Source organism: Periplaneta americana, chromosome 16 (genome assembly GCF_040183065.1).
Source record: "Periplaneta americana isolate PAMFEO1 chromosome 16, P.americana_PAMFEO1_priV1, whole genome shotgun sequence".
Taxonomy (NCBI): Eukaryota; Metazoa; Arthropoda; class Insecta; order Blattodea; family Blattidae; genus Periplaneta; species Periplaneta americana.
The window spans coordinates 13288672-13312754 of NC_091132.1; the positions used below are offsets into that span (position 1 = coordinate 13288672).

The window sequence follows — 24083 nt, forward strand, 5'->3', positions numbered from 1 at the left end:
TTGAGTAATATGCGAAAAATCATTTATGTTATTGAGTCCACAGCTTAAAACCATTTTCAAGACGCACTTTCAGAAGAATATCTTCTTCAAGAAGTGCTGTTCTAAAAACTGTCGGCATAAAAACCAGATGTTAATGAATATATGTATATTCCCTCTCTGAAAATCGTCTAGGTTCTCTATGTCACTTTTGAAAACGTTTCACTGTTATTCTGATTCACCCTGTAGATGCCACCGCTTGACAAGAACAGCAGAGTGAGATGAGCATGTAGAAAATAAATATTATGACAGAAGATGGGCGAGTCTTGGGTTTTCCATTTTGAAACAGAAACTTCAATAGAGAGCTCTCAACGGAAGTCACTGAGTTTATCTACTCTCGAAAGAAGACAAGATTGTTAAGACGATAGGATATTTATCTATTTGCGATCACATACAACAGTAACTGATCATAATAGTGTAACAATCTTGTGTTAAATACTGCAGCATTACAGAAGATAACGTCAAGAAATGTTGAACAGCTCGTACTGAATCATGATAACGCAAGACACATGTTCGTCATGTTAATACTAAGTACTCCTGTTAACATATTTTCTCTTGTCTAATGATTACGGTGCTATAGTCTGCATCAATTGAATATTCACTTCAAGGTCAATTCATAATTGCCCCTTCGGTTCAGTCATAAGATATTTATTTATTTATTTTTATTGCTAGTAAGTTTGAAATGAATACAAATTAATAAATACAATGAAAGATAAACTAGCCCACTCCTGAATGAGTAAGACTCGAGCTCAGGAGGGGATTCCAATACAGACAAAAATAAAATTAAAATTGAGAGTGAATACAGATTAAACCCAAACTATAAATCCAATACAATTTTTTTTTTATTATTAATTTGGAGAGGATTCCTGGTTGAAATATTATTGGAATAAAATTTGTTTAATAATCTGGGACCTTGACTCAGGCTATGATAAAAATCTGCATTGGTTTTACATTTTGGTTCAGACAAAAGCAGAGAATTCATATTTTTAGTTCTATATTTATGTATATACCTTTCAAAGTTATTAAAATTTCTATGAAAATATTTTAATAAAATAAAATAATACATTTGTTTAATGTTGAAAACTTTGAAATGTTTAAACAACAATTCAGTTGGGTAATCTTTCTGCTTTTTTAAACAAATTTTTAATACTTTTATCTGTAGTAAAATTAACGGATAAAGGTTGGATTTATAAGTTCCACCCCAACCTATAATACCATACATAAATATAGATTGAAATAATGCTAAATAAATTACACGTAAACAGTTAATTGACAAAATATTTCTTAGAATAACAAAGTAACATAATGTTTTACGTAATTTATTACAAATATAATGAATATGATTATTCCATTTTAAATGATTATCAATAATTATACCTAAGTATTTAACCTCATTAACTTCATTAATAACTGAACAATTGCAATTTATATCGGAACAATCACAATTATGCATTTTAATTTGTAGTATAGATGAAATTGGTTTATTACCTTTATTATTTAAAGAAAATGGGATAGCTATTGTTTTATCTTTATTAATTACAAGTGATTTTAAATCGAACCTTTTTTTATTAATTTTAAGCCGCAATTTGCATTATAATAAGTATCAGTCCAAGTTTTTCCACTAAAAAGTAAAACAGTATCATCAGCATACGAATATAAATCACCTTCATATTCTTTAAGATCTATCATTAAAAGGTCATTAATATATATTACAAATAAAATAGGTCCAACGACTGTTCCTTGCGGAACACCTATTTTAATTTTAATAATGTTAATGGTTTAACAATGTTAATGTTTACGGAAAAAAAATTTCCATCGAACTTCATGAACAGCGTGATATATCCCTGAATTAAAACATTAACCTATATATTTTTTACTACAAAAGTGACACCTGCATGGAATAGATTAATCCCCAATACAATAGGGCTATAACTGTCCTTGAAGAATGTACCCGTTATGAAAACATTGACTCCTTTAAGTCCCGTTGCTCTTATTTCCGGCAGCCAATCACGTTGCAGGTCGGCTACATTTAAACGTGTGTGTCATGTGATTCGCTCCTAATGGCGTTATGCATTTTCTAAGTCTCGATAAATACTTAATATAATCGCTCGCCATTTTGGCTCTTTCGTTTGGCTTTCTCAGAAAGCACACGAGGACGTTATTTGCCGCTCAATTATTTGCTGAATTACAGTGCGTTTGATTTATTATCATAGGAGCTACGACATGATAATGTTTAACGGTGTGGTAAATAGATTCCTCGTCTGGTTGCTCGGCAACGAAAGAACGAAAAAAAGGCGAACGATACTACCTACCTAGACTTTATAGAGCCTTCACTTCCTAAGACGTAAGCAAAGAGGAGTCGTCACGCCGGGAATAACAGCGTCGCGATTATAATCAGTAATATTGTATAATATATCTGCATAAAATAGTTTAATAGTTTAATACAACCGTTTCTTTTTAAATATGAGAAATATGCACATTATGCAAACGTTTACGCAGCTACAGGATGCGATCCAGCAGGCAGTGGCATATATGAATCAACCATAACCTAAAAATTCATGTTTTGCTTAAAAGCCATAAGTAAGTGTCTGTGCGATATACATGGTTAAATCCAAAGCATGTACCAATGCAACAATAACGATAACGTCATGTATATTGTTGTGGTTAAATTTTGATACCAACTTAAAAATAGGTAATATCCCATGCTTCATTTTTACTGTTACTGTAGCCTGCATGTATTTCTAGTAGTGTGGAAGGGAAGGGATAGTGGCTTTAAATACAGGGGAATAAATAAGTAAATAAATAAATAATAATAATAATAATAATAATAATAATAATAATAATAATAATAAACTCTTACTCAAATAATAAACTCAGACTCTTACGGAACCACCTATATGGACTCTAATTCAGTGTCTTACTGAAAAAACTGACGCACCATTATCATTTTTCTTTTTCTTATTAGTTTTCATTGCTTCTTTACTTGTTTGTAACTTTTCTTATTCTGTGAACTGCCATTGTTGTTTTTTTTTTGTTTGTCATTTTTTTCACTCTGTTGTCTTTCATCATCTATTTGTTCTTTTTTTGTTTTGTATGCTTTGTCTAATGACAGCCTCTAATATGAGAAAGCTCTGGTAAGTAAATAAATGAATAATAATAATAATAATAATAATAATAATAATAATAATAATAATAATAATATAATTAGGCAAGTAATGGTAAAGATTTACAAATGTTGTTATCCTTTGAATTACGCTGAAACCGTTTCAGTAAATCTGCTGTTTTTGAACAAGACAAAAAAAAATTGACCACCTCTATGGTGTAGGGGTCGGCATGCTGGTCTCTTACGCCGAGGGCCCGGGTTCGATTCCAGGTCGGGTTGAATTTCCTGGTTGAGGTTTTTCAGGGTTTTTCCTCAACCGTAAGGCTAATGCCAGGAGATTCAGGCCACAACATCCCTGAATATCACCGGCCTCATTCATCACCGAAATCATATTCATAACAAATAAGTAATGCATATACAGTCGCCATCTAGTTCACAACAATAGTACACAGGCCTTCGGATTTCACACAGAAGATTAACTCGCGATATGACCAAAGATATTAAAGCGAGTATAAATAACAGCGAGGTGGGGGTAAATCATCTTTACTTTATGTAGTGAAAGAGCTGGGACTTTAGACTTGCCATGTTTTGCTAACCTAAGTAACATAAAGACGCGTTTTTAACGCCCTCTGTAGCAGGCCTCACTTCTTGGAATAAGACCTTTATTAATAAGGTAGCAGGCAATGGGAATTGATAATATCTTATGGAGATTTCGACGAAAAACATTTTACGCCTTTGTCTGGGATGGAAATCACGACACTTCAGTTCACTTCCAGCTGCTCTAGCTGCAATTCATCTAACTCGACCCCATGAAAAAGCGGTAAGACCAGAAAATTACGTAACTGGACAAAAACCAGCTGCCTTTCCAACAATCCGGAACTGGATTGCTATGACAACCACCCAGTGATATGGACATCGCGTTGTAACGAACTGCACTGCGTTGCTAAAACGGAACTATCATTGCATGTTTGCGGAGTTAAAAAATAAGAAAACTCTGTGATGGAATAAAATATCCCTCCGTCATTTATATTTCACTTAAACCATAATAGTTGTATTCTACTAAAGATTTTACCTCTGATTGAGGTTATGGCTGATACGTACAGATACAGAAATGAAATTTGGAGCTCTTTTATTGTATGTGTCGCTTACAACACACAGCGCATGCGCAGCAAACAAGAACCCCTGTATTATATGCTACTTGTGGACAGTCGTTCGAAATTGTTTCCTACAGAAGCCTACAGGTGGACTCCCATAAAAACTCGCTCCAAATTTTAATTCCGTATCTATACATCTATTATCAGGCAGTACATCTCACTTTACGATATGTGTCAGAGGAAGAACAATTGTTTGTATACATTTGAAGTCTGATTAGTGTAATATGTAATAATATTAATAATAATATTAATAATAATAATAATAATAATAATAATAATAATAATGGCTTTATTTAACCTGGTAGAGTTAACCCTTTCTTACCTATAGATACCATAAGCAATAATTAACTTTATAGCATTTATATACTTGTGTGTTACATATGAAGGTAAATTTTGCTGGATAACTTCTATTTCAATACATTTTCATCAATATAGTTTTGTTTCAAATGTTGCCACTCCCGTAACTTGGTCACTGAATTGGTCCTAATACAGCTATTTGTTTCAACATGGATTGCTTGTAAATTTAATTTGGGTTAGAAAGGGTTAGGGCCGTAAGGCCTTCTCTTACACTCAACCAGGATTAAAACTTGCTTACACAGTTGAACATAAAACTGGATCGGAATTAAGTAATTACATACTGATACAATTTAGGTACATAATGAGATCAAAAGACGTAGTTACATAAAATTTACCTCATAAAATAAAAATAAACATAGTGAAATACATATTAATGTTGTTAGAATCAAATACGAATCACATAAAAACAGAATCCGATAATTCAATAAAAAAAAGTGTATACAGTAAAAATTAAAATAAACACATTAGTATACATATTAGTCTTAGATTACAATTAAGTATTATGTTGTGTCAGTGAAGTGTGTTGTGTCAGTGAAGTGTGTTGAGTAAGTGAAACGTGTTCCTGTCAGTGAAGCTTTATAGTTTATAGTGGCAGTGCAAAGAATTTGAACAGTGAAATGTTTTTGAAGTGTTAGTGAAATCAGGATAGAATCAGTGAAATGTGTCGTAGTTCCAGTGCAGTGAGTGAGTTGACAGCGAAATGAGTGTAGTGTTGAACGGTACTTGTGCAGATATGAATATATCATACTCGTGGGTTTTAGTTCGAACATAGCTTTAAGGTACAAATTAGATTTACTTTAAATGTTATTTTAACTGATCGTGCTTCATTTAATTTAGGATGTTCCCTGTTATTATTATTATTATTATTATTATTATTATTATTATTATTATTACTATTATTATTATTATTAGTATTAATTATTAGTATTATTATTAATTGTGTTTATTATTGTCTTTGAGTGTAATTAGTTACCACTACCACCGGGTATATACCCATTGCAGTGTGAATAAATACATACATACATACATGCATACATACATACATACATACATACATACATACATACATACATACATACATACATACATACATACAAGTAGGATTTACATAATTAAACCAGAAACCGACAATTGAATAAAATGTACACAAAAAAAATAGATTAATAAAAAAAACAACACTTTGGGATACATATTGGCGTTGTATGTAGTGGAGGGAAAGGAACTGGCCACCCATTATCTCCTGGCTTAGTTGCCTAATGAGCGATGCCTTACTGATGTCACTTTTGGGGTTCAAACCTGTCTTAGGACAGGTGACTAAAAAAAAAAACTCCCAGTAATATGGCAATTTATTTTCAATTTAATTTAATCAACAATGAAGTGTTTAATATGAAAAAATTGACCTCATAACTGTACTTTTTTTCAAAGACTACCATAGTTTCAGAATAAAAATTGAATACACACATTCTCCAATTACTCCGACCTCTACTGAAACGGTTTGGTGAATGTAGACTAGCTAATTTTAATAAAAAATGAAAAAAAAAAATATATATATATCATTTGAAGAATGAAATAAAAAAAATATTCAAATTTTTTATACGGAGGTTTCATTAATGCAGTATAATGCAAATAATATGAACATTTGCTGTGAATTTTATAATTTCTGAGAAAATTGGATATGGATCTTCTTAAAAACATTTTTAGACCATCAAAATCCAGGTCCTGCTGATTATGATTATTAAGTTTCGCCTCTTCATCTCATAAATTTCACCATTTCTAGTAAATATTTATTTTCTGTATGTATGTTTTGTTTAATATACTGTCACATTATTATTATTATTATTATTATTATTGTTATTATACAATTTTATATTTATAATACATTTATATATATTTTTGTGAATACAATATGAAACGTAACTGGCCGTGTGTATCGATTGTAACAATGACAGCATCCGTGGATAATAAGGAAGGCTGTGGAATACCATATAAACTGCAGTTTCACTATTTTCGTGTAGTATTCTTTTTAATATTGTAAAATAAAAGTATATGAATAATTTAAAATCAATTCATATTAAATAATAACGTGAATATGTTATAAAACTCGTATTTACATATTTTTAACAAAATATATCTCAAGAAAATAGCTTTTCACCTCGCCATGTTTGCTAAAGCCTTCGGGAAACTATATAATTTCGTATCGGCATTTCTTTTGCAGCTCAGTGTTCAACTATTTTTTGTTCGTCACAAATTCTTACATTAGCCATATGAACTAGAGCTAGTAGTATCCATTGGGCTGTGACTGCACGGAGGTGAGATATGTAACGTGTTTATGAGCGACAGAACACCTCTAGGCGGACAGCTTCGTGTTGTCGCCTGCCTCTCTGGGCGCTGAAATCGCGACGCGACTCAACTGTTTTTTGCGTGCGCAAACTGTTTCAATCAGGCCAGTAGGACATAATGTGTAACCTGCAATATTTTTATTTTGCGCCGTTCTTTAACAGCTGTTATTCCTATAATAAATCTGCATTTTACTGCCAGGGAATTTTAAGTAGTCCACTTTATTAGAAACTCAAATTTGGTGAGTCACAGTTTAGAGGGTTTTACAACTGGCTATACGATCGAGACTAGGTCAAGTATGGTGTTAGCTAATTAGTGTAAATAGTTGAGTCTTGTATGCTTTAATGCTTTGTTATGTGGTCCAGTTTTGGATCATTAAGCCGAGGGACCACGGTTTGATATCTTCTAGCAAGTCCTCGAATGCTTGTTCCGAAAAAAACAAAACTGTTTGAGGTCACATTATTTAAGATCTCATTTCATCAATAGGAGTTAAATATAGTCCAGGTCAGCTTACTTCATACCCTAAGGGTGAAACCTAACCATTTTTCCCCTATTACTACATATGCTAGTGGATTTTGGTGATTTTCTAGTTTGCAGGTTGAATTTTCTTTTACCAACTTCGTTTCGAATTTCGATACTGATAAATACTACAAATGGTAGTGATTTTGTAACTGTTATGTTGGCAGCTGAGACAAATGTTGTCGGTACTGGAGTTCCATGAAATTAAAATTGTACTAGATTTCTGAGCCGGTTACTTGAAGCTAGTGAAATTTGAACATACTAATTAATTAAATTAATACATAATGTTATTTTATGTGTTGGGTTGTGGTTATAATTCAAGACTATAGTCAGTTAAGTTTTCGGAGTTATTAGCCTACTAACAATTTTATGTGGTCAAACAAAATATATTTTAGGTTAAGTCTCGTAATTCAATTGTTTAGTCAAATTAATAAATTTCATATTGCCATACAAAATACCTAACATGATCCCTTTCTCGTATAGTTTGCCTACGAAAATATGTTACTAATTATTGAATTATTTATAACCTTCCAACATAAAGTACGGTAAGTAAATAAGTAATTCAGTACGTAGGATCGTGTGATATCTGGTAACAGTTGGCAACACTGACAAGACGGCAATATTTGCTGTTTAAGAACTTTATTACCTGATCCTCACTACAGACGTGGACAAATTATTAACAAAATTGAGGATTTTTATGATAATTCTGTTTACAAAATTTGACTTTTCAATTTCGACTACCGTACAGTTAACAATTTTGCATATTTCTATCATTACAGTAGACAGAAATATGCAAAAATGTCAACTGTAGTTTAAATTGAAGAGTTAAATTTTGTAAAAATATATAATAAAAATCTTCAATTTTGCTAATAATTTGTAAATTAGCAAAAATTTCAACTACAGTTTAAATTGAAGAGTCAAATTTTGTAAAATTATATAATAAAAATCTTCAGTTTTGCTAATAATTTGTAAATACGCAAAAATATCAAATGTAGTCCAAATTGAAGAGTTAAATTTTCTAAAAATATACAATACAAATCTTCAATTTTGCTAATAATTAGGAAATACGCAAAAATGTCAACTGTAGTCTAAATTGAAGAATCAGATTTTGCAAAAATATATTTAAAAAATCTTCAATTTTGCTAATAATTTGTCCACGTCTGTATATACATGAACCCTGAGTTTATTATCTTCAGGTTAAAATTTTAACTCATTCTTACGACTCACGCGTTTCATCAAGCTTATGGCAGAAGAGTTAGCTGACATCACTTTAACCGTCGCGGAAAAGAGTAAAAGTACCAATCTAGAAGGCAGTGTTCGATAATGTGTTTTTATGAACGCAGTTTGTTGCGTGATTCTTTTGTTTTCTTCCACAGCTCCATAGCAACAGTGACCGAAAAAATAAAAGAGCTTAGGAAAAGAAACAGAAGCAAAACACAGCATTTCGGCTCTAGAAATATCTTTAGTAATCTAGTAACTTAATAAGCCACTAAATGTAGGTAAAGATATTGTAGAATGCAAGAAGACAGATGGATTAAAAATGTATATATCCGCTATGTTGCCTCTAGAGGTTTGGATTTTTACATTTCTGTAATCTAGTACACCTAAAGCTCTATGAAAATGGTAGCCTATATTTTGATACAAGTAATCAATAACACGTGGACGTCATTCAACTGAAGGAAATTTTAATCTCTTTGATGCTACTACAGATATCTGAGAGACAATTCTGCTAACAGTATTGGGTTTGATGTAAATGTTCGTAGCGTTATTTTTTCTGTGACAAGTTTTTATTTGAGATTAATAAAGATAGAAATTAATCAGTAATATATTCCCCTACATTATCTATTACTCTCGTCCACATCTGTGGAGTAACGTTTAGCGCGTCTGATCGCGAAACCAGGTGGCCCGGGTTCGATCCCGGTCGGGGTAAGTTACCTGGTTGAGATTTTTTCCGGAGTTTTCCCTCAACCAAATATGAGCAAATACTGGGTAACTTTCGGTGCTGGACCACGGACTCATTTCACCAGCATTACCACCTTCATCTCATTCAGACGCTAAATAACCTAAGATGTTGATACAGCGTCGTAAAGTAACCTACTAAAATAACTCTGGGGTAGTTTTTCGATTCCACGTCTGAAGAAATCTGCTGGTTTGGAGTTAAAGATGTCACCAAGCAAAGTTTTTAAACATTTCCTGGATAGCTGCTTTCGTCATGTTAGCAAAATTCGGGCGTGTTGCAACAGCATTTGATGCAGTCTTGCCGGTCGTTTTTCTTCAATTGCGGCCCCAAAGCGTCTGAGTTATTGGCAATAAATGTCAGCAGTTATGTTATATACCTGGAAAGCAATTTGTAGTACACAATGCCTTCTTTATCCCACCAGACTCATAACTTCATCTTCTGTGGATGGACACTAACTTTTATACTTGATATATCGGAGGTGTTGATTTTTTTCCCCCCACTTGATAAGCCTACTCCATTTTCTTAGTCCCTATAGCACAAACTTTAATAAAATCCGCAAAATTCAAGGCGTATTTACGAGAAAAAAACACTGAAAATGACAAATGACAAACGATAAACCATCTCCTAGCAACGCAGTGTTGTGATGAACAAAATAGCTACGAATTTATACATCAGTATAATAATTCGAGTATTCCTTAGCAATCGCCGTCTCGTAATTGAATCGATCGTTGGTAAATTAGTGTCCGTACAAAATATTTACAGTTAATAAGTAAATAAGGTCTTTGAAACCTTCATGCTTGGTACTTTTATTTTGCACTTGAGCTTTGGAATGTAGCTCATTGAGTCACTCAAGAATGTGGAAGTTTCAAGGAATACAAAGTTTCGTCACAGCTCTCACCAAAGCAAGTCGCTGGCCTGAGTGAAATCACTCCAGTTTCCCAACCTCCGTCACACATATTCCACTTTTCTCGCGACCAAGTCTTTTGTCTCCTTCAGATTTCTAACTAATTCCGCAATGTTTAGCGCTGTACCTCGAAAGGTATAGTGTTCAGGGAGCCTGCATTCGATTCACAGCAAGGGAAGTCTAGTTTATCCGATGGTTTTTAAAGATATAGAAATGCGCCATATTGCAGTTATGATCAGCTAGTATTTCTAATTTGTAGCAATAGTTTATAAACTTTATGATATTGGGGACAAAATATAAAGTGGACAATTTAAAAAAATTGAGATATTTACACAAAATTTGTTGTTGGTTGGATTATGTATCTCGGAAAAGATCAAGAATTCGATATCTGAATTTTGCTACTATTTACGAGCAAAATTCGCTTATTGCATAAAATTCATTCATTTACTTTGCTTTACAATATTAAATCAACTGCTAGTCTGTTATTAAAAACGGTTAGTCCTTTTTTCGGTATTGTTTGTGCTATTTTTGTAATGGTATGAATGTTCTTGCATAAAATGTTTAATAAAAACCAGATTTATTTCAATGGTCAGTATCTCAAAAACATGGTTTTGGCGGTTGGTCTCTTATTGCGTAACTCCGTCCATATTATTGAAGCAGTTGCATTTTTCGTTTTGATGATCGTGGCTTGTTCAAGATAATTTTATTTCGATTAATATCTAGATATCATTGCTAGACTATCGTCTTCATTACCACCAATACAGCCATTGCCACAATAATAATAATAATAATAATAAATTATTATTATTATTATTATTATTACTTTTATTTTTATTAGTACTATTAATTATATATTTGTAGAGCTGATTAAGTCGAATAGAAAATGTCAACGCCTTAGCTACGTAGGTTAATAATAAATATTATTATTATTATTATTATTATTATTATTATTATTATCATCATCTTTATTATTACTTACTTATAAATGGCTTTTAAGGAATCCGCAGGTTCATTGCCGCTCTCACATAAGCCCGCGATTGGTCCCTATCCTGTGCAAGATTAATCCAGTCTCTATCATCCCACCTCCCTCAAATCCATTTTAATATTATTCTCCTATCTACGTCTCGGCCTCCCCAATGGTCTTTATCATTCCGGCCTCCCAACTAACACTCTATATGCATTTCTGGATTCGCCCATACGTGCTACATGCCCTGTCCATCTCAAACCTCTGGATTTAATATTCGCAATTATGTTAGGTGAAGAATACAATGCGTGCAGTTCTGTGTTGTGTAACTTTCTTCATTCTCCTGTAACTTCATCCCTCTTAGCCCCAAATATTTTCCTAAGCACCTTATTCTCAAACACTCTTAATCTCTGTTCCTCTCTCAAAGTGAGAGTCCAAGTTTCACAACCATACAGAACAACCGGAAATATAACTGTTTTATAAATTCTAACTTTCATATTTTTTGACAGCAGACTAGATGACAAAAGCTTCTCAACCGAATAATAACACGCATTTCCCATATTTATTCTGCGTTTAATTTCCTCCCGAGTGTCATTTATATTTGTTACTGTTGCTCCAAGTTATTTGAATTTTTCCACCTCCTCGAAATAAAAATCTTCAATTTTTTTTTTATATTTGCATTTCGTAGAATATTCTGGTCACGAGACATAATCATATACGAGTACTTTGTTTTTTCGGGATTTAAGTACTTTCAAACCTATCACTTTACTTACCTCAAGTAAAATTTCCGTGTTTTTCCTCATTGTTTGCGGATTTTCTTCTAACATTATTATCATTATTATTATTATTATTATTATTATTATTATTATTATTATTATTATTATTATTATTAGTAGTAGTAGTAGTAGTAGTAGTAGTAGTAGTAGTAGTAGGAATGTAATTAGGTAGTTATATGGCTATATAGTTAGACTATATTAATTGTAGATCTGGTTGAGTCGAAGACAGGGCCTGAAGGTATTAAGTCTTCCATGTAAAATAAAATGAAATAATTTATTATTATTATTATCATCATCATAATCATCATCATCATCAATGCCTTCAGTTTTCAATTGACGTTAATTAAAGAAGAACTGATTGCATTTCCAACAAAAGAAATTAATGCTAAACATGTGGACATATAGAGGATATTGCTCCCAGTTACTAGAAATAGACAGTTCAACAAGAAGTGATCCTCCAGGCTCTTCTGCATCATTGCAATGAACTTTACTGCACTCGAGACTAATGCAAGCCTTCTGTACGTACTCACAGCGGAGCGGGAACCGAGTAGCTGCATTGTTGACACATCCAAGTGATGTGCGACTTGGCTACCGGTCTGCCTACGTAACAGGTGCATAATCAGCAACTTGCCGGACGACGACGGCGACGACCTACTTGAAGCTGACAGAGGAACTCAACCTTCAGCCAGCGACTTGGTTACATGCACAGTGTTTACCTCTCAAACTGAAAAACTTGTCCTCTTAAAAAAGATAAACGCCTGTTATTTGATGCCGCTATATGTATACTGTCCTTTAAAGCCTTACTGAAAAAGGTTACATAACAATACAGTCACCTTACAAGCATATGATTCACTCTAAATGTAATGGAGCGTAATTTTCTTCTGATCCTGTCATAAATGCTCGTTGTCGTTCCTTATGTCAATGAAGTAAGCCGATTTATCTGAAGAATATCTGTGTAATATTGCTGTCTGCAATAACAAATCTTCAGAAATTATTGCTATAGTGAGGACCACGTAAGTGTAGTTCCTAAAAGTCTAATTTGGCCGTATCTTCAGGGTTGCCAACTAAAACCAGTTATCACCAAAGCGGAAAAAATCACAATGCTGCGTACCGAAATAATAATAATAATAATAATAATAATAATAATAATAATAATAATAATAAATTTATTTATTTATTTATTATTAATATTTGTGTGCTGAACAACAGCCAGAGGCCAATTATAGTTCAGCACAATACGCAAACAGAAGATACAAAGGTGCAAAAACAAATAAATAATATCTTAAATAAACAAAAAACATACATAAATAAAATTGATAACAAGAACAGTAAATACTAATAATCAAAACGAAACTATACCTCAAAAGGATCTAAATTGTGCCCATGCAAATTGGCATATTTTATGCATCTACAGACAAGAGAAAGTGATGTAGAATTTCTGTTATACAAATGTTTTTGAAATCTTAAACCCTTTGTAGGAATACGAAGGCTTATGTTGTTTATGATAGACTCACAATCAATATCACCATTGATAACTTTGCAAAAAAATTGATAATCAAGATTTTGACGTCTAGAATAAAGGCTACAACAGTTAAAATATTTACAGGTAATCTCATAGTTAAAGTCAGAGGAATTGGGTATAAATCGAAAAGCACATAAGGAAATAAATTTTCTTTGAATATTTTCCAATTAAACCGAATCAGTTGAAGTAATGGAACTGCAGGCTACAGATGCATATTCAAGTTTAGATCGAACCAAAGTAAAATATAGTATTAATAGTGACTCTGGAGTAGAAAAAGAATAAGTTATAGACCTTATTAAACCAAGCATCCTTATTGAATGATTATAAATATATTGAACATGATCGTGAAAGTATAATTTAGAATCGAGTAATACACCAAGATCTTTAATAGAATTTTTCCTATTTTCCTAATAATAATAATAATAATAATAATAATAATAATAATAATAATAATACTGTAATTAACAATAGCAATGTCTTACTTATTTACCACATCTCATCTGTATGTTGCGAGGTGTTTTCAATAAATTATGAAATAGTATATATTTTCGTCCTGGACTTCTCGCATATTATGCTGGTAATTAGGATTAGTATGATCTAATATTAAAATGTATTTTGTCTGGCAACATGAAATTAATTTTTTTAACTAAACAGTTAATCTTTATATGAAACGAGTGAAAGTCACGATAGGAGAAGAAATGCCAGAAGGAAGTGAAATAGGGAGAGTAGTACGACAAAGATGTTCTTTATCATATATCCTGTTCAACATCTACTTGGAGGATTTAGTAAAGAACTGTTTTCAGAGCATGGGAGGAGTGATAGTAGGAGGAAGAAGAATAAAGTGCATAAGATCTGCTGATGATATGGCGTTGTTAGCAGAAGAGGAGATGATACTAAAGGATATGCTACTGGAGCTAAATGACAGCTGTGAGCAGTATGGAATGAAGATAAATGCAAATAAGACGAAGACCATGGTCATAGGAAGAAAAGTAAAGAAGATAAACTTGCGAATTCTAAATGAGGCAGTAGAACAACTGGGCAGCTTCAAATACTTGGGGAGTACTATAAGCAGTAACATGAGCTGCTGCCAGGAAGTCAAAAGGAGGATAGCAATGGCAAAGGAAGCTTTTAATAGAAAAAGGAGCATCTTCTGCGGACCTCTTGAAATAGAACTAAGGAAGAGACTAGTGAAGTCCTTTGTATGGAGCAGAAACATGGACATTACGACGAAGTGAAGAGAAGCGAATAGAAGTATTTGAAATGTGGATATGGAGAAGAATGGAACCTGTGAAATGGACAGACAGAATAAGAAATGAAGCTGTGTTGGAAAGATTGAGTGAAGAAAGAATGATGCTGAAACTGATCAGGAAGAGAAAAAGAAATTGATTAGGTCACTGGCTGAGAAGAAACTGCCTACTGAAGGACGCACTGAAAGGAATGGTGAACGAGAGAAGAGTTCGGGGTAGAAGAAGATATCAGATAGCCTAGGCGACAATAAGATATGTGGATTATATGAGGAAACAAAGAGGAAGGCAGAAAATAGGAAAGACTGGAGAAAGCTAGTTTTGCAGTGAAAGATCTGCCTTTGGGCAGAACACTAAATGAAACGAATGAATCCATATTCATGCCTTTCTCTTAACTTATGAATTGTTTATACTTGTAAATAACATTAAATTCACCTACTTATTCTGTACTAATAATAATGTATTACACATTTTTGTAAATTCTTTTATTGTTCCACACCTTGAAGCAAAAATGCTGATGTAAAATCTATGGAATACAGCAAATGAAATGAAAATCTTCGAATTAAAACCTCTATACATGACATCTCATAATAGTTTATCATGACAGTATTTCTCTCTTCTTTTATTATAATCTTGAATGCACTCAATAGTTACCTTGGAAACTTCGAAAAACAAAAGAAAACTTTCAGAACAATTTTAACAACATTTATCCATAATCAATCTTCATCTTAACTGATAAATTGTTTATATTTGTATACTAAATTAACTTGCTGTGTATTGATAAATATGGTAATTTTGTGTATATTTTTTTCTTGTTTCACATCTCAAAACAACAGTGTTCTTGAAGATCTGTGCAATACAGTAAATTAAATAAAAACTTTCAACTGAAAACTCTATACATGATTTTCAGAATAATTAATAGTAATTGTAGCAATTCTCCGAGATAAATTTAAGAAATATCGCTTTGACAAATAATAAATTGATTTAGAGTAACCCGTGACAAATTGTTGTGGAGATTAGTTCCTTTAGAATATCAGAAATGACAGCTAACGGTAGAAAAATACGTAAAATCAGGACTGTTGTCACTTTTAACAAGCCAGTGCGGGATATACAGTTGAATAGCTTGCGATTGCCAGGCATAAAGGCGGAGTAACAGAAGTTCGACTGCAAAACCTGCTCTGGCAGCTTCTTTTGTTCCTCTATTTGTAGCTACAGTTCCGCCGTGGATCAGTCAAGATCTAAAGTCCGGACAGTCTTACGCAGAGTACGAGGGATTGCTTTCTACTTTTATCTGCGAGTCGCTTGCACTGGCGGTGCTGTCGGAGTGAAAGAAAAGTGTGCGCGGCCAGGTAGAGCGATCTCGCTGAGAGCAGTGTAGGATTCCCGCGAAATTATGAGTCAGTCCAGTCTAGACCGGTAGGAACTGGTTCCATCCGTCTCAGGGTGGTTTGCGCAACGAGGCTTAATGCTAGCACTTCTGCATGTGGTGTATTCATTTCTAACGAAAGTCATTTAGATAAGATTATATGGAGTTCTGCTGTACTGCAGAAAACATTCTAGCTAACGATATTGATATACTTCTATCATCTTCTTGCATCTCGAGGAAGAAATTTGAATCCATAGCTACCGGAAGATCAATTTTAATAAAGCCTCAGCATATTTATTGGAGCCAATATTGCAAATGGAAAATTAGAACTATTTTCACACTGAAAATAAATGTTGTGCGAGATCGTGCGTATTTGCTTGGTTTCCGCACAAAACCAATCCGCGGAAAGTGTAAAATTCCATATTCAATATTCCCAACCTAACACACATAACAATTTCCCTCTTCTTACCGCTTAAGCGCCACATTCATTTTACTGCTTTAGGCTTTTAACATATTATTTTTAGAGACGTTCAATATAGTAATAATTATAAATTGGAAACTTACTAATGCAAGTTCACCTAAATTGCACTGTTAATTATTGTTTTTAAATATCTGCAAAAATTAAGTAAACTCTACAACTCTACTAAAGTTACTGCATTCGTCACGCAAGTAACATTAAGGAAGCCGTGAAAAAATCAAAAAGATTCCAGATGCCGATGTTATTACTGCAATATGTTATATAAATAATATTGTTAAAATATTAAAATGAAAAATAAATCATTACATAACCTTACCGTTTGTTTTAAGTTCGCATTTATAGACTGGGGGGGGGGGGAAAGACAGACGTATATCACGGCCTGCTGGAGTATAGTAAACACAGAAATCATTTTAAAGCAACAATGTTGAAGATAGATATTTTTGTTTTGCAAATTTGCCGTCATTGAACAGAAACCAAGATGGAGATTTCATTGCAACTAATTAGAAATTCCTCTTTCAGGTATGTAATAAACGATCTTCGCACAAAATAATGTACGATACGCGAGCGGTATGTTTTCTTTCAATTCTCGGAAATTAAAAAAGCTCAACTACGTTTCGATTTTTCAAACTTTTCCTCGAACATGAAAACTTCAACATACCGCTATTGTAACGCATATTACTATTATTATCCTTTAATAATAGCAAAAGATAATACAGTATGCTCCAAAACAAACAGTACTGCAGTTATCGCTCATCTTTGTCACGTTTCCCTAGCAACGAAGTATTTATTTATTGTATACAATAGTTTGACATATTGTGAATTCAGTGTTGTGTTGATTTCTGCAATTATGGTTCTCACAACAGAGGAGAAAGTGTTTATTGTGGAGCATTATTTCCGGTCATACGGAGTACTGAAATTACAAACATATTCTAAAAATCAAGATAAGTCATTATAACATGCAAGGCGACATAAAACTGATCCCGTACGACGGAACTTCTCGACGACAGCTAACAACGTTGTGTTATTTGTTAAATCGCTCCTGGTACTGCTCTTTAACGTGGCTAAGCCCCCCTGACGCCGCACTCCGTATGACAGGAAAAAATGCTCGACGATAAACACGTTCTCTGTTGTGAGAACCATAACTGCAGAAATCAACACAACACTGAATTCAAAATATGTCAAACTACTGTACACAGTAAATAAATACTTCGTTGCTAGGGAAACGTGGACAGCAGATGGGCGTTTGTTTTGGCTCATACCTTATGTACTTCAATCAAAATATCTCTGTATTGCAGATGATATACCATGTATTTTTCTGGTTATAGGATATATGGATTTATAACATTTCCGTAAGGAACATGACGTGTATAAAAGGTTTGTTCCAGCAAGCAATTCAGAATACGTTACGAACTAATACCAAACATCTTTCGACGCATGCGCTAGTTCAGTACGTTCTCAGAACAAGTTCGGGATTTTACGTTGTTAGAACTGTTTTTTCACGGTCTTCGGAGTTTCTTCTCATATTAAAATTTAGAATCAGTTCATCCTTTCTGTGAAGCACTAGAAAATGGATGTGACATCATAGCACAAGAAGTGTATATGTACAATAATGGCAAAAAAAAAAAACCGGACCGACCCTTGTAGCTGATTTCAGTTTTGTTCACTGTGACAGTACGATAGACTGGCAACTAAGACTTTCGTGGTTCGAATCCTGCCTGGAAAGGAAACTTCTTTTTTGCTCCTTATTCAAATTTGTTCCCAATACTTTTCGATTGCAGCGATATTTTACTACTTAATTAACTTATTATTCCCAGAACATGAATTTTACCAGCTTATTTTCTAATGGCTTTCGAAATGGGCTACGTCAGCAGTCGAAACTACAACAATTTCAATAGATTACTCGCTATCTTGTGAATGCGGGCGTGGCATGCGCAGTGGCTCATTTCGGGGATTTCGGGGACTTTGATTATTCCGTCGGTCCGGTTTTTTTTTTTTTTGCCACTACTGTACAGTACAGGCACAGCCATCCAGCTGGCCGTGATTCAGACTATGGTTGCTTTTTGATTGCAATGTTGTTAATTTTTTTCTCGTGTCTGAAACTCAAGCGATGGGTAATAAGGTATTCAGGAAAATACAATTCGATAATACGAGGTTATTTAAGTTACGAAAGATTATGAAGTCCTGTAACTTTGTTAAGTAAATTTATAGAAAAATAAATTAATAATACAATTTTGTTCATAAAAGAATACTGTTATTTCACAGAAACTTCAGTTGCATTTGTTTCACGATGATTGCTAAAAGCAGAAGAAAAACAGAAATCGAAGCTATTCTTGATTTAGTTCGTGTGTTTTTCTTTAACTTGAAAAGTTTATGCGTTCGAAACAGAACCCCTTTCTGTTAATATGGTGGCGTCATTAATTGCAGTAGGCCTTGGACTGAATGAGGTGTTTTAAACAGAGTAATTTTGAATCCAGCCAGCAGTGATAAACGTAAAGGGAAAACGAATGTGACATCATAATTAATTATTGTTAGTACTCAAAGAGAAGTGATTAATTAATGATTGGAGTATAAAGACAGAATTAGTTTATTTAATTCTAAAAACTGTTTTATTACTTTCTAAATGAATCCAGTTCTCTGTAATGACATTATTCTTTACAGTTTCAAACAACTCATTGGCGTCATATTGATGTGTGAATCGTTTCGACTGTCAATTGCATTGTTGTCTGGAGACTAGGCCTCATGGAATGAGGAAGAGATTATGAAGTAATTAACGAGAAGGCTGCGCCTTGTTGAATTTAAGAGCGGGGAGTATAAAGGCAGAAATGAAAGGAAATATTAGAATTTTATTTAAAATTACAAACATCCTTAGGGCCGAATTCATAGTCAACACTTATCGTAAGGAAACCCTTAAGCAGTTGCTTATAATAATTTCCAATTCATAAATCCCACTGAAGTGAACACTTATTCAAATAAGGTAGCTTGTCAGCTTACTCAAGTGTTTCCTTATATGCATTGTCATCAGCTGATTCGGTATACAATAGATGATGATTATGATTTAATTTAATTTAGTGAGTTCTGTAATTAAAATGAAAATGAATTTCGGCAAGCAAAAGATATATCAGAGATATGGAAAACCCTTTAGAGATATATAATGATCAACAATTTAAGAGGAGATACCGTTTCGACAAGAAAACTGTTGTGAATATTCTGGTGTCTCTCATTTCAATTCACAATACAACCATGAGGCTTACCGATTTCGCCTCTGCTGAAAGTACTGGTTGCTTTGAGATTTTATGATACAGCAGCATTTCAGGTAGATTTAAGTGGCATTTTTTTTTCGAAAAGTATTCACGTCCCAACAAAGTGTTATTTGCATTTTTGTTTGTATTCTACCCAAGGAATAAGCTGTTAAAATTTGCGTAATTATACCACTTCCACTTTGTTTAGCATAAAAATAACTGAAAAGTAAATTAAAATGAGTTACTTACAGGAATATTTCCGGAGTTTGCATTAAACTCAACTGCAATATTGTCCCATGTCAATTTCTTCTTTTGGAGAGAGCAATTATCATTTTTTTTTTTACTTTCGACGATATCTCCATATTTCATAACTAGTTATCTTAGCTCACTTCTTTCTTTTCTGTAAAATGCTTTCTGGACATCTTGTATAATTTTTAAGTTTATAATATTTACTTCTGTATTTGTGTATGACAATAATGCCGATTTAACAATTTGAAGGCGCTGGAAAACAATTGAATGTAGGAAAGCATGTTGCCATATTTCTTTCGATGTCAAGGGAATGCTCAGGGCATATGAATGAGTAACGTCTCTGCAATACGATCTGAAATAAGTGCTAAGGAAATGCTCATTACTTAAGTGTTTCCTCATTTTATAAGTGACAACTATGAATTCGACCCTTACAATCCCACCCACGCTCACAATAACGAACACGAACAGTATAAACGTCTAATGCAATTATAAAGCTTGTTAATTTTTAAATTAATACCAGAAAATAATGGTTTTACCTCTATAGATGTGAATTGATCTTATTCAGTGTTACCATGAATATAATATAGTTTGTTCCAGAACACTGAGAAGATTAAAAGCTCTAAATGAATTGAGGTGTGGACCCTGCAATTTATCATTTTGAGTGCTTGTAAAAAATTGAAGAGACGGGATCTGTGACAGATTGAAAAGGCTGTGGTAGACCAAAGTCTGTAAGCAGTGATAGTTTTGCTTTGAAATTGGTTTATGCCTGGATAAATCAGATTATTTTATGGATAAAGATGAATCATAATTTTTCTATAAACTTAACTTCTTCTTTTTCGTAATTGGTTATTTTACGACGCTTTGTCAACTGCTATGTATATCTAGCGTCTGAATGAGATGAAGGTGATAATGCCAGCGAAATGAGTCCGGGGTCCAGCACCGAAATTTACGCAGTATTTGCTCATATTGGGTTGAGGGAAAACCCTGGAAGAAACCTCAACCAGGTATTTGAATAATTTCGAGGGAAAAATTGTTCCGGAGCCGGGCATCGAACCCGAGACCTTTGGTTAAAATTACCAACGCTCTACCAACTGAGCTACCCGGGAACTCTACCCGACACCGATCCAATTCTTCCCTCTATATCCACACACCTCAAAGTGGGCTGACAACCGTCAAGCAACCAACATTGAGTGCACACTAACTCTGTGTGACTTAAATTGTGGTTTTCTGTAACGTACAGTGACGTGTATTATGCAAATCAAGCTTTCAGGTATAACTCCCTGTAAAATTGATTTGAATAATTTCGAGGGAAAAATTGTTCCGGGGCCGGGCATCGAACCCGGGACCTTTGGTTAAACGTACCAACGCTCTACCAACTGAGCTACCCGGGAACTCTACCCGACACCGATCCAATTCTTCCTTCTATATCTACACACCTCAAAGTTGGCTGACAACCGTCAAGCAACCAACATTGAGTGCACACTAACTCTGTGTGACTTAAATTGTGGTTTTCTGTAACGTACAGTGACGTGTATTATGCAAATCAAGCTTTCAGGTATAACTCCCTGTAAAATTGATTTGAATAATTTCGAGGGAAAAATTGTTCCGGGGCCGGGCATCGAACCCGGGACCTTTGGTTAAACGTACCAACGCTCTACCAACTGAGCTACCCGGGAACTCTACCCGACACCGATCCAATTCTTCTCTCTATATCCAAACACCTCAAAGTGGGCTGACAACCGTCAAGCAACCAACATTGAGTGCACACTAACTCTGTGTGACTTAAATTGTGGTTTTCTGTAACGTACAGTGACGTGTATTATGCAAATCAAGCTTTCAGGTATAACTCCCTGTAAAATTGATTTGAATGATTTCGAGGGAAAAATTGTTCCGGGGCCGGGCATCGAACCCGGGACCTTTGGTTAAAAGTACCAACGCTCTACCAACTGAGCTACCCGGGAACTCTACCCGACACCGATCCAATTCTTCCTTCTATATCTACACACCTCAAAGTTGGCTGACAACCGTCAAGCAACCAACATTGAGTGCATACTAACTCTGTGTGACTTAAATTGTGGTTTTCTGTAACGTACAGTGACGTGTATTATGCAAATCAAGCTTTCAGGTAGGCCTATAACTCCCTGTAAAATTGATTTGAATAATTTCGAGGGAAAAATTGTTCCGGGGCCGGGCATCGAACCCGGGACCTTTGGTTAAACGTACCAACGCTCTACCAACTGAGCTACCCGGGAACTCTACCCGACACCGATCCAATTCTTCCCTCTATATCCACACACCTCAAAGTGGGCTGACAACCGTCAAGCACCCAACATTGAGTGCACATTAACTCTGTGTGACTTAAATTGTGGTTTTCTGTAACGTACAGTGACGTGTATTATGCAAATCAAGCTTTCAGGTATAACTCCCTGTAAAATTGATTTGAATGATTTCGAGGGAAAAATTGTTCCGGGGCCGGGCATCGAACCCGGGACCTTTGGTTAAAAGTACCAACGCTCTACCAACTGAGCTACCCGGGAACTCTACCCGACACCGATCCAATTCTTCCTTCTATATCTACACACCTCAAAGTTGGCTGACAACCGTCAAGCAACCAACATTGAGTGCATACTAACTCTGTGTGACTTAAATTGTGGTTTTCTGTAACGTACAGTGACGTGTATTATGCAAATCAAGCTTTCAGGTATAACTCCCTGTAAAGTTGATTTGAATAATTTCGAGGGAAAAATTGTTCCGGGGTCGGGCATCGAACCTGGGGCCTTTGGTTAAACGTACCAACGCTCTACCAACTGAGCTACCCGAGAACTCTACCCGACACCGATCCAATTCTTCCCTCTATATCCACACACCTCAAAGTGGGCTGACAACCGTCAAGCAACCAACATTGAGTGCACACTAACTCTGTGTGACTTAAATTGTGGTTTTCTGTAACGTACAGTGACGTGTATTATGCAAATCAAGCTTTCAGGTAGGCCTATAACTCCCTGTAAAATTGATTTGAATAATTTCGAGGGAAAAATTGTTCCGGGGCCGGGCATCGAACCCGGGACCTTTGGTTAAACGTACCAACGCTCTACCAACTGAGCTACCCGGGAACTCTACCCGACACCGATCCAATTCTTCCCTCTATATCCACACACCTCAAAGTGGGCTGACAACCGTCAAGCACCCAACATTGAGTGCACATTAACTCTGTGTGACTTAAATTGTGGTTTTCTGTAACGTACAGTGACGTGTATTATGCAAATCAAGCTTTCAGGTATAACTCCCTGTAAAATTGATTTGAATGATTTCGAGGGAAAAATTGTTCCGGGGCCGGGCATCGAACCCGGGACCTTTGGTTAAAAGTACCAACGCTCTACCAACTGAGCTACCCGGGAACTCTACCCGACACCGATCCAATTCTTCCTTCTATATCTACACACCTCAAAGTTGGCTGACAACCGTCAAGCAACCAACATTGAGTGCATACTAACTCTGTGTGACTTAAATTGTGGTTTTCTGTAACGTACAGTGACGTGTATTATGCAAATCAAGCTTTCAGGTATAACTCCCTGTAAAGTTGATTTGAATAATTTCGAGGGAAAAATTGTTCCGGGGTCGGGCATCGAACCTGGGGCCTTTGGTTAAACGTACCAACGCTCTACCAACTGAGCTACCCGAGAACTCTACCCGACACCGATCCAATTCTTCCCTCTATATCCACACACCTCAAAGTGGGCTGACAACAGTCAAGCAACCAACATTGAGTGCACACTAACTCTGTGTGACTTAAATTGTGGTTTTCTGTAACGTACAGTGACGTGTATTATGCAAATCAAGCTTTCAGGTATAACTCCCTGTAAAGTTGATTTGAA

The 24083-nt window shown here is 34.6% G+C and overlaps 1 protein-coding gene, 1 long non-coding RNA gene and 3 other non-coding genes across 7 annotated transcripts in view; 1 reads left to right on the forward strand and 4 right to left on the reverse strand.

Annotated features, from left to right (window-relative positions):
- LOC138716310 (UNC93-like protein) overlaps positions 1 to 24083 on the reverse strand; it is a 298280-nt gene that overhangs the window by 183007 nt on the left and 91190 nt on the right. The window lies entirely within an intron of this gene.
- Positions 1 to 24083, forward strand: part of LOC138716311 (uncharacterized) — a 417126-nt gene that overhangs the window by 129711 nt on the left and 263332 nt on the right. The window lies entirely within an intron of this gene.
- Positions 22097 to 22169, reverse strand: TRNAK-UUU (transfer RNA lysine (anticodon UUU)). The gene has a single exon. It is a non-coding gene; the product is annotated as a tRNA-Lys (tRNA).
- Positions 22673 to 22745, reverse strand: TRNAK-UUU (transfer RNA lysine (anticodon UUU)). Its single transcript has one exon. It is a non-coding gene; the product is annotated as a tRNA-Lys (tRNA).
- On the reverse strand, positions 23534 to 23606 carry TRNAK-UUU (transfer RNA lysine (anticodon UUU)). Its single transcript has one exon. It is a non-coding gene; the product is annotated as a tRNA-Lys (tRNA).